Source organism: Capsicum annuum, chromosome 6, assembly GCF_002878395.1.
Source record: "Capsicum annuum cultivar UCD-10X-F1 chromosome 6, UCD10Xv1.1, whole genome shotgun sequence".
In the NCBI taxonomy this organism is placed as follows: domain Eukaryota; kingdom Viridiplantae; phylum Streptophyta; class Magnoliopsida; order Solanales; family Solanaceae; genus Capsicum; species Capsicum annuum.
This window is the reverse complement of record NC_061116.1, coordinates 227,721,774-227,733,128: the sequence shown is the minus strand read 5'-3', so window position 1 is coordinate 227,733,128 and position 11,355 is coordinate 227,721,774. Positions and strand designations below refer to the sequence as shown.

The following is an 11,355-nucleotide window of genomic DNA, read 5'->3' as shown; positions in this document are numbered from 1 at the left end:
AAAAAATTTTCTTCTCCCAGCGGCACTTGAATTGCTACTTGATTTATGCGTTCTCATCCTACAAAAAAATTAATTATATTTGATAAAAGAAAATAAAAAGTACACAAGTACATAGTAAATATGCAACAACATATAAAATAAAGGCTATAGCAAACTATCATCATAAGCCTTCTGAGTTATTAGGAAAGACTTTGCAGGTGTACAATCACTTTTTCAATACTTCATTAAGTCCTATCTATGATTACTGAAATACCAACAACATACCCAATGTAATCTCTCAAGTGGGGTATGGGGAGGATAATGTGTATAAAGACCTTATTCCTACAAGATAGAGAAGTTGTTTTCGATAGACTCTCAACTACATTCAGAGTGCCCACGAGAAGACAAATGCACAGTTAAATTCAAGATAGTGAAGCACTCATAAGTAATCAAAAATTACTATGGCGAATAGATTGCGATAGCCAACTGCCTTACCCCCAGTAAAAGTGTAATTTCCCTTGTATTTACTGATGTACTACTCTGTTGATTTTGTCCTCGCAGCAAATTCATAATCAACTACAAATGAAACTAAACCTTTTTCCTGCATTCCAAGAAAGAGACCAAAACATTAGAAAGAGCTTTGCTGATCCATGTTGCAATATGCGGATAGGAAAAATCATTGTCCACCCAAATGAAAAGCTCGAGAATATACTCTCCCAGATGGAAACAGATTATCACATTCATCCAACTTAAGATCTAAGTAGACTATACATTGTTGTCGTGGAAGTTCAAACTCAACCACTTTAACAGGCCGATACTTGTAAGCACGATCCACAAAATGATGACTCATCAAAGCTGATTCTTCTGCAGCTTGAGTTTGTTGGCGGTGTGGGACCTCAGCTTTATAAAAGAGGGCCTCAACCACAAGCTTGGATGCAAACTCATGTTCAAAGTCATTACATGTGAGAACCTTTCGAAGCTTTCGGCAGCTCATGAAAGAAAAATGAATGCAACGACCAAGTCTTGAACTAAGAATTTCTCGGCATTCATCTATTAGGGGATAATGAGCACTTGTCCACTTCAAGACAAAGTCATATACTGTGTCTTCTGATGCCACCTGGAGATCATCACTGGACAAAATTGCCTCAATACCAGCAAGAGGCAACTTCATGACTTCCTCTTGGAACCTGTCGAGATGAATGAGCTGAATAACAAGTACCAGATGCTTCAATAGAAGAACTTTTAGTAATGTAATCCATATCAATCCTTCATGCAAGATAAAAAGCAATATGTTATAAAGTTCATGACATATGACTAATCAAATTGAAATTAATTTGTATTACTTTCACCTGAGGTTATGCATTAAAATCATTATGTAATTAAGTTTATTGACAACTTCCTGATGTTGAAACTTACATGAACATTTTATGCATAGGTATAAATCTATAGTGTGGGTCTTTGTCATATTTCTTCTATATAATTGCTACGTCAGAGTCTAATGTTACAACTTTTAGGTTTATAATATTTGCAAAGCTCCCAATAGTTACTCAAATGTTATAGTAAAGGTTCCATCTTGGCCTCAGAAACTTAATATTGAAACAGGACTTCGAACCATCCGCTGAAATTGGCCAAAATAAAATCCGATAGCAAAAATATTCCTTAACAGACAGAAAAAATAGGCATACTAAACAATGGCTTTATGGACTTAATTATCATGTTGTGCTACAAGCTACAACTGTTTGGATAACAAATTAAATAACACAAGAAAAACTGAAAAGGGGTAGGCACAAATGGAACTAACTTGGTAATATCTTTGTATCTTGCAGCTAGAAATTGTTTTACTGTATCTGTCAATGGCTGAACTGCATCAGCCATCAGGACACTAGAAGGAAGCGCCAAATACAGCAACGCCGACTCCAAAGTCATAGGCAAATTACGCAGTAGCCTGCTGCGATACCTCATGCAAGAAGCAACCTCAAACTTGTCAGCAGTCATGAGCACATCCAGCAAGACAGGGGTTGTATTGTTAGGACCAAAATAATCAGGTGTCATGCGGAAGCTAGTAAAGAAAACCTCGAAAGATGCCACATAAGAAGATAAACGAGAAATTCACCAAAAGAGACACAATAATTTAACGTAGTTCAGTCAGTCGACCTACATCCACAAAAGGAGATAAGCAATCCACTATATAAAAGAGAGTGCAAACTGTCAAGAGAGACAACCTCACACAATTCACTCAGAATAAAAGAGGCTTACATAAGTGATCCCACAACAGTTGTGTCTCACAAAGTCTCCCCCCAAACGAAACTCTCAAACCCCTAGGACTACATTATGGATGCTACAAAACTAGAAGAAAAAAGTCTCTATTTATAGAATTTATAACCTTTTCCTACAAGAATAAGGATTATCCAAATATGGAGAATATATTTTCCTTTTCTCAAAAGGAAAACCCAATTATAGTACCTAAAGGAAAACCCAAATATGGTAAGAAAGTCAGGACAAACACCAATAATTCTCTCCCTTGGCCTGAATTTCTGATAAAATAAACTTACTCCACCTTCATGTAGTTCAATTTCCATCTCCAAAATTTCCTCCATTAATTCTTGCTTCTACACAGAGTAACACTCTGATAAAATTTCTCAAATAAAAATCTGCCAATATGAAGACCCGATTTTAACCTCGCTCTGATACCACTTGTTAGGAAAGACGGGCACACAATCAAAGAGCAACAGGGTAGCAGCGAAAAATACTCAAGACTAAACTTTTCCTTTCAACTTGAACCAAGAGGATATAAATAAACCCAAGCAAAATAGAGTAATATAAAACAAACAACTCAACCAAATAAAACAAGACAAGAATAAAGGCAATCACACGAGACACAAGATTTACGTGGAAAACCCTTCAGTGAGTAAAAAATCACGGGACCAAAACCTTCACTATAATCACCAAAGAGTTACAATATTGTCCTCCAAAATGGCCACTAAATAAGTTCCAAACAAGAAGAAACAATACATAATCTACAACACCAAACACTAGAGAAATAAAGGAGTGAAAACACAAAAAATGCAGCTACTGTTCGGGAATAAAGAACAGGAGCTATAGGCCACCAAATTAAGCTCTGTCAGTTCCTAATCAAATATTAATATGAGAGGAACAAAAATTTCAAAAATCAGCTCAATCGGACAAGAAACAAAGCGGGAATCGCAATTTGAAGTTAACAATTGTGGCTGAAATTTAGGTGCGAAAATCAGCTTTGTTTTTCTATCTTTGGCTGCTGAAAACTCTCTTTTTGTGATGGTGAATAACACCTAAAAATATCAATATATATGCCCTATAGTAATGGGCCTATGGGAAAAAGTGGGTTGGTCCAAATTGGACTTCATTTTATCCTCATAGGAAGGGACAAAGACCCAATAACCTAACAATTCTCCCCCTTCCAACTATGTGGAGGAGACCGCCATCCCGGCGATCATGCAACAATCTTCAAACTTCCCTCTTGGCAAAGCTTTAGTCATCATGTCGAAACCATTATCATCCGTATGAATCTTTTCAAGTTCAAGCAACTTAGAATCCAACACATCTCGAATCCAATGGTATCTCACATCAATGTGTTTAGACCGACCATGAAATGTAGAATTCTTACCAAGATGTATGGCACTTTGACTGTCGCATTGAAGCACATACCTCTCTTGAGCACAACCAAGTTCCCCCAAGAATCTCTTCATCCAAAGCAATTCTTTACAAGTTTCAACGATAGCAATAAGCTCAGCTTCTGTAGTAGATAGAGCAACACATTTTCGCAACCTAGATTGTCGAGACACAGCTCACCCTACAAAAGTAATCAAATACCCTGAAGTAGACTTGCGAGTATCAACATCACCAGCCATATCTGAGTCAATATAACCACAAAGACTAGGCTTCCTTGTACCAAAACACAAACTCAGACTAGAAGTGCCACAAAGATATCTCATAATTCACTTCACAACATTCCAATGTTCTCTTCCCGGATTAGAAAGAAAACGACTAACAACACCAACAGCATGAGCAATATTCGATCTTGTGCAAACTATTGCATACATCAAACTACCAACAGCTGAAGCATAAGGAACTTTCTTCATACCCTCCTTCTCATCATCACTGGAAGGACACTGTTTCGTGCTCAACTTAAAGTGCATAGCTAAAGGTGTACTGACAACCTTAGCCTTGTCTATGTTAAACCTTCGAAGTACTTTCTGAATGTACTTCTCTTATGATAACCACAACTTCTTGGCCTTCTGTCACGGACAATCTACATGCCAAGAATCTGCTTTGCTGGTCCTAAGTCTTTCATAAAAAAAGACTTACTCAACTCTTGCTTCAACTTTTAAATCCTGCAAGCATTATGACCAACAACAAGCATGTCATCAACATAAAGCAACACAATAATAAAGTCACCATAAGAGAATTTTTGTACAAAAACACAATGGTCTGAAGTAGTCTTCTTGAAGCCCTGCTGACTCATAAAGGAGCCAAACTTCCTGTACCACTGCCTAGGAGCTTGTTTCAAACCATACAAGTTCTTCTTCAATTTGCAAACATAATTCTCTTTTCCCTTACCTTCAAAACCTTCGGGTTGCTCTATATAAATTTCTTCATCTAAGTCACCATGGAGAAAAACAGTTTTAACATCCATTTGCTCAACATCTAAATCTAGACTTGCAGATAAGCCTAGAACTACACGAATGTATGACATCTTTACAACCGGAGAAAATATCTCATCAAAATCAACTCCCTTTTTTTGGTTAAATCCCTTCACAACCAATCTAACTTTGTACTGTGGAATTGGATTACCATCTTTATGCTTCACCCGAAAAACCCACCTATTTTTTAAAGCGTTTTTGTCTTTAGGCAGCTTAACCAAATCAAAGGTATGATTATCTTACAAAGATGTAATTTCATCTTCCATAGCATCAATCCACTTTTCTTTTTCTTCACTTTTCATGGCCTCATCAAGACTCTCAGGTTCTCCTCCGTCAGTCAAGAGTACATACTCACTGGGAGAATAATGAGATGAAGGTATTCTCTCTTTTGTAGATCGTCTGAGAGAACTCTCTAGAGCATCAATAACTGGTTGCTGATCAACCATATCAACTTGCACTGGAGCATCAACAACTTCTTGTTGGTCATTCTGAACATGATCATCATCTTCATTATCAACTTAATTTTCATCATCATGAAGATTTTCTTCAGAAGCAGTAGTCAAAAGAACTGGATCAACATCAACTAGGCTCTCACTACTCTGAGAATCAACCTTCTCAGCTTTGTTAAAATCTTCAATTGTTTGGTGTTCAAAAAACACAACATCGCGACTTCTAACAAGTTTCTTCTCAACTGGATCATAGAAACTATAGTCAAATTCATCTTGACCATAACCAATGAAGATACACTGTCTAGTTTTAACATCCAACTTTGACCTTTCATCCTTAGGAACATGAACAAAAGATTTACACCCAAAGACTCTAAGATGATCATAAGAAATATTCTTACCAGACCAAACTCTGCCAGGGACATCACCATTCAAAGCAACAGTAGAAGATAAATTGATAACATAAACAACCGTATTAAGTGCCTCTGCCCAAAACAAATCTGGCAGCTTAGCATCTGAAATCATATATTTAACCCTCTCAACTAGTGTTTTGTTCATCCTTTCTGCTAAGCCATTCAACTGGGGAGTCTTTGGAGGAGTTTTCTGGTGCTGAATACCTCGCTCTCTACAATATCTATCAAAAGGACCAATATACTCACCACCATTATCTGAACGATGCATTTTAATTTCTTTCATGTCTGTCTTTCAACCAAGGCCTAAAAATTCTTGAACACATCAAGTACTTGATCCTTGAACTTCAAAGAAAATACCTAGAGTTTGCGAGAATGATCACCAATAACAGTCACAAAGCAAAGTGCACCACCATGAGATCTTACTTTAAAAGGACCACATAAATCAGAATACACCAACTCCAGCAAATCGAGCTTTCTTGAAGGTGGATGACTATGAAAAGAAACTCTTTTCTGTTTACCTACTAAGCAATGAACACACTTCTTCAACTTTGCTTGTTTTACTCCAGAAAGCAATTTTTTCTTAGCCAAACTATCAATCCCCTTCTTACTTATATGACTCAACCTTCTATGCCACAACACTGATGAAGTATCATTCTCCACCAAGTTTATCAAGCCTCTAGAAGTACAACAACAACAACAACAAACCCAGTGTATTCCCACCTGGTGGGGTCTGGGGGGGGTAGGATGTACGCAGTCCATACCTCTACCTCTGAAGAAGTAGAAAGGCTGTTTCCGATAGACCCCCGGCTCAAGACACGCGGTACATCAAGCCTCTAGAAGTAGATCCCTGAAACACGTACAAGTTAGACAACTTGACACCTCGAGCCACAATCATTGAACCTCTAGTAAGCTTCCACTGGCCAGCACCAAGGGTATTAACATAACCCTCATCATAAAAAATTCCTACAGAAATCAAATTCAGGTGAACATCTGGAGCATGCTTGACATTATTGAGAACTAGTTTGGAACTATTGTTACTTTCTAAACAAATCGTGCCAATGCCAAGTACTTTAACTTCATCATTATTACCCATTTCCAACATCCCAAAATTACCTGGAGTATAAGAAGAAAATAATTCCTTCTTTGGCATAACATGAGAAGTAGCACCAGAATCCATAAACCAGCTAGACTCACCGCGAACAAAATTAATGGCATCCTCACCACAAGCAATAAGAAGATCATCATTAGCAACAACATCAACATGATTTTCATTATCGCCTTCTTTCTTGTGCCATCTTATATCTCTCTTATGCTTGTAACAATATTTCATGATATGCCTCTTTTTGTTGCAATAGTCATATGTTACATTCTTGAATTTGGACCTTGACTTGCTTCTACTTTTATTTCTATTATTTGAATACTTGGACTTATTTCTCTCCTTCTTTTCAGTAACCAAAACATCAGAGGTCTGAGATCTTCTTCTCATCTCTTCATTCAAGACACCACTCTTAACATATTCCATAGTTACAATACCACCGGGAGAAGAATTAGTCAAAGAAACTCAAAGAGTTTCCCAAGAGTCAGGCAGAGTATTAAGAAGCCAAAGTACCTGAATTTCTTCATCAAACTTTACACCCATTTCGGACAGCTGGTCAAGGACACCCTGAAAATTATTTATATGATCAGAAATAGGACTTCCCTCTTTATACTTGATATTCATCAATTGCTTAAGAAGGAACAACTTGTTATTGCCATTCTTCAAAGCATAAAGTGTCTCAAACTTATCCCACGAACTCCTAGCATGTGTCTCATTCACGATATGATTTATAAAATTATCTTCAACCCATTGTTTAATATAGCCATAAATCTGTAAGTGCTCAAATTCCCAATCTTCATCTGTCATGGATTCAGGTTTAGTAGATGCAAACACAGGTAGATGCATTTTCTTGACAAAAAGAAGATCTTTCATCTTGCCTTTCCAAGTATGATAGTTACTACCATTCAAACACACCATCTTGCTCATATTTGCCTCCATCATTCAAATCGACAATCAACAACAACTAACTCTCTGATACCACTTGTTAGAAAAGACGGACATACAATCAAAGAGCAACAGGGTAGCAGCGAAAAATACCCATGACAAAACTTTTCCTTTCAACTTGAACCAAGAGGAGAAAAATAAACCCAAGCAAAATATAGTAATATACAACAAACAAATCAACCAAATAAAACAAGACAAGAATAAAGGCAATCACACGAGACACAAGATTTACATGAAAAACCCTAGAGTGTGAAGAGTAAAAAATCACGGGTCCAAAACCTCCACTATAATCACCAAAGATTTAAAATATTATCCTCCAAAATGGCCACCAAAAAAGTGCCAAACAACAAGAAACAATACATAATCTACAGCACCAAGCACTAGAGAAATAAAGGAGTGAAAGCACAAAAAATATAGCTACTGTTCGGGAATGAAGAACAGAAGCTATAGGCCACCAAATCAAGCTCCATCAGTTCCTAATCAAATATTGATATGAGAGAAATAAGCAGTCTAAAAATCAGCTTAATCGAACAAGAAACGAAGCGGAAATCGTAATTTGAAGTTGACAGTTGTTGCTGAAATTTAGATGCGAAAATCAGCTTTGTTTTTCTCTCTTTGACTGCTGAAAACTCTCTTTTTGTGATGGTGAATAAGACCTAAAAAGATTAATAGATATGCCCCATAGTAATGGGCCTATGGGCAAAAGTAGGTTGGTCTAAATTGAGCTTTATTTTATCCACATAGGAAGGGACAAAGACCCAATAACCCAACATGTATTTGTAGTCAATGTATTGCTATACATAAAATTCAGGAGCTCCATCAATGCAGCTCTCTCTGCTCCATGGGAGCAAAAATAAAAATCACTTCTATGTGAGACGTCATTCTAACTTTCAAGCCACTTCAGATGAAACAATAATATTCGATACACAATTTTCAAAAACAAATGTCTAGTTGATCAATATTATAAAACACTTACGACAGAACAAGCATTTCAATTCCCTATGATCTACAAATTCCTCATATTCATGATGAATGGGAAACTGCATTCAAACTTGATAGACTTTGTTCACGTTAATTTCTACTAAAGTTCATTGACCTGCAGTATCTAAATCTCACGCTTGATCTGCAGTTAGTGACAATTAACAGATAAGTACCTGTGCAAAATAAAGGTGCAAAGATATATTATAATATGCAAAAAAGCATGATTCAGAGTGCCCATGAGAAGACAAATGCATAGTTAAATTGCAGATAGTTCAGCACTCATAAGTAATCAAGAGTTACTACAGTAAGTTAACAAAATAGGAAAGAGTTAAAACATATACACATTAAAGAACTCATTTGGATAAAGAATGAAAGATAACGAAGGTTAAGACGTGGAGATATCTGATGAGCTTGAAGAATATCAATAATACATTATAAGTAGCTCAGAAACACAGAACTAAAAAAATCACTAACTTGTTTTTGAACATTCTAGGAAACTAGTTGTACATGATTTAGAGTGCCCATTCGAATCCAATCATAGCATAGATGATGATACCATAACTTACTACTTGTACGAATACATAAGGGGTTTCAATGAAAACCTGCAATATAATATAGGAAAGTTTTCTTATATTAACTATCGCGACCAGAAATCGAACTTGTATTCACCTGTCCAAAGGCATAGGGTATGGCGGAATACATTCTGGCAGCTCTTTCTCTGTAAAACACTGTACGCTCAACGTCTACAACTGGTTGCACTGATGATGCATTTTGTACGCCAAGGAAGAGAACAACAGCATACATTGATTCCATAACATTGAAAAGATCTTGGCTCTTACTCCTATAACAAACAAAAATCATTTTAAGTATGAAAGGTCGGCTAATGAGACAATGGGGATAAGCTTCATAGTCGAGAGAAAAACATCCCGGTGTATTGAATACTATATCAAATGATTGATAACTACTCGAAATCTAAACATTGTAAGCTTTCATGTTTCTGTACTTACACTTTGGTACCGAGATCCCAGAACATTGTCCCGAAGACTAGTGCTATGAATATTGTGAATCTGAGTCTGACTGCAGTGTAAGCAGGATTATGCCAGTACGACCAATGTTGCTTCCACAGGCAAGCCATACACTGTATCCGAAATGACTGTGAGTATTAAGTTTAGAAATAAGGTCCTTTGAAGCAGGGCGACGGGCACTTAATTCACTAATCAAGGTTTTTTCCTCATGTACAGGTCAGAATTCTTGTATAAATTGGTGAAATCAACCCCTAACGTCATTTCTTGAGCCGGGGCTGTGACTTTCAACATCCAAGTAGCTGGATTGTAACCCTCATTTATCTTAACTACGCCAGGCATCAACTGCATTCAAGGCAAAACGAATATCAGTATTTGATCATAGAATATCAAAAATGGAAAAGGTCATTTTCTTTATGCAGTACAACTTACCTCAAAATGTTTGATCAAATCGTAAGAATGGTGACCTAATGGACCAACGTATATCTCTTGCCCTCCTCGTTTCATTAGAAATAGCTGCAAAGCCATTTTGTCCATCTCCAGTCTCTAATACCTACAAATACAAACAAACATGTTTTAACTTTTAACCAAGGAATACAGCACTGTGGGGTTGATAGAAGTAATATACATAAGCACATATTCATTTTAAAATTGCTTTCCTTCTCTCACTAGTGAGCTGATTAAAAGATGAGGATGGTGACTATGATTTGACAGAGATTCCATCATATACTCTTGAATATCAAGTAGCATAGACTGTAGGCATCATAACACTATAAATTACCACTTGAACTCATTTTATGACAAAAACAAAAGTTAAGCGACAGGCACTCTTAAATGCCTAAAATAGTTGGGGCCTCTACAGATACACTCAACAGCCTTAGAGATCCATTACCAACATTCCTCAGTCTCATCATTTTCTCGATTAACCCAATGTGTAGCCATAGTTTAGTAAAATAAGCCAACATATTAACAATTGATAAGCAACTAGTTAAGTAATAAAAACACGTGAATTGCAGAAAGGCAAATTGATGTACAGGGGTCATAAATCCAACTAGTTAGGATGAAAAAACTCTTAGATTAGTCCTTAGAAAAAAAAAAGACAAAATAAGAAATGAAAAATACCATCTTAAATGATTCAGAAAGAGATTTCACTGAAGTGTACGCGAGATTAAGAAGAGCACTTTTGTAAAACTTGGCAAACTCCTGGCGAGCTTTATGGTACCCAATAATAGCTTGCATAAACAGAGGATCAATGTCAGTCATACTATCAAGTGTAGTCTCCCCCTCATTTAAAAGTTTCTGGCCCTCTTTCGAATCTCCTTTCTCAAGCATAAATAGGGGAATCTACATCTTAATATAAAGAATCAGCTCCTCTATCCAGGTCTCTTTAGTATTATGAAGTTTCTCTGTCACTCCTTCAAGGAAACCTATACCGTTTCTTTCTCGAATTATTGCCGAGAGAGTGAATATTGACGACAACAAATGAAAAATAGATACAAAATTGAAAGGCGTGAAAGAATTATTTGCCACATGGGTCCTACTTGTTCCTACAAATTTGAATGAATGGTATAAGAAATTAATTGAAAGTGATTTTTCAGAAGCAATTGAAATTAGAACGAAGAAACTTACCAATTGAAGCCTTAATTTCTTTTGTGGAAGCCAAGTCATACAAAGCTCTAACTGGCATGCCGATGAAATTCTGAAGGAAAAATAAAAGAGAAAACCTAAAGTGAATGAAGGTAAGGAAGGAAAATTGAGTAAAAAGGAAAAAAATGAGGGAAATTTTTTCCGCTT

At 36.5% G+C, this 11,355-nt stretch overlaps 2 pseudogenes; both read right to left on the bottom strand.

Moving 5' to 3' along the window:
* Window positions 1–418: 418 nt before the first annotated feature.
* LOC107873777 lies at window positions 419–8,793 on the bottom strand (annotated as a pseudogene).
* A 258-nt stretch (window positions 8,794–9,051) lies between these two features.
* On the bottom strand, window positions 9,052–10,893 carry LOC124899658 (annotated as a pseudogene).
* Between the last annotated feature and the right edge of the window lie 462 nt (window positions 10,894–11,355).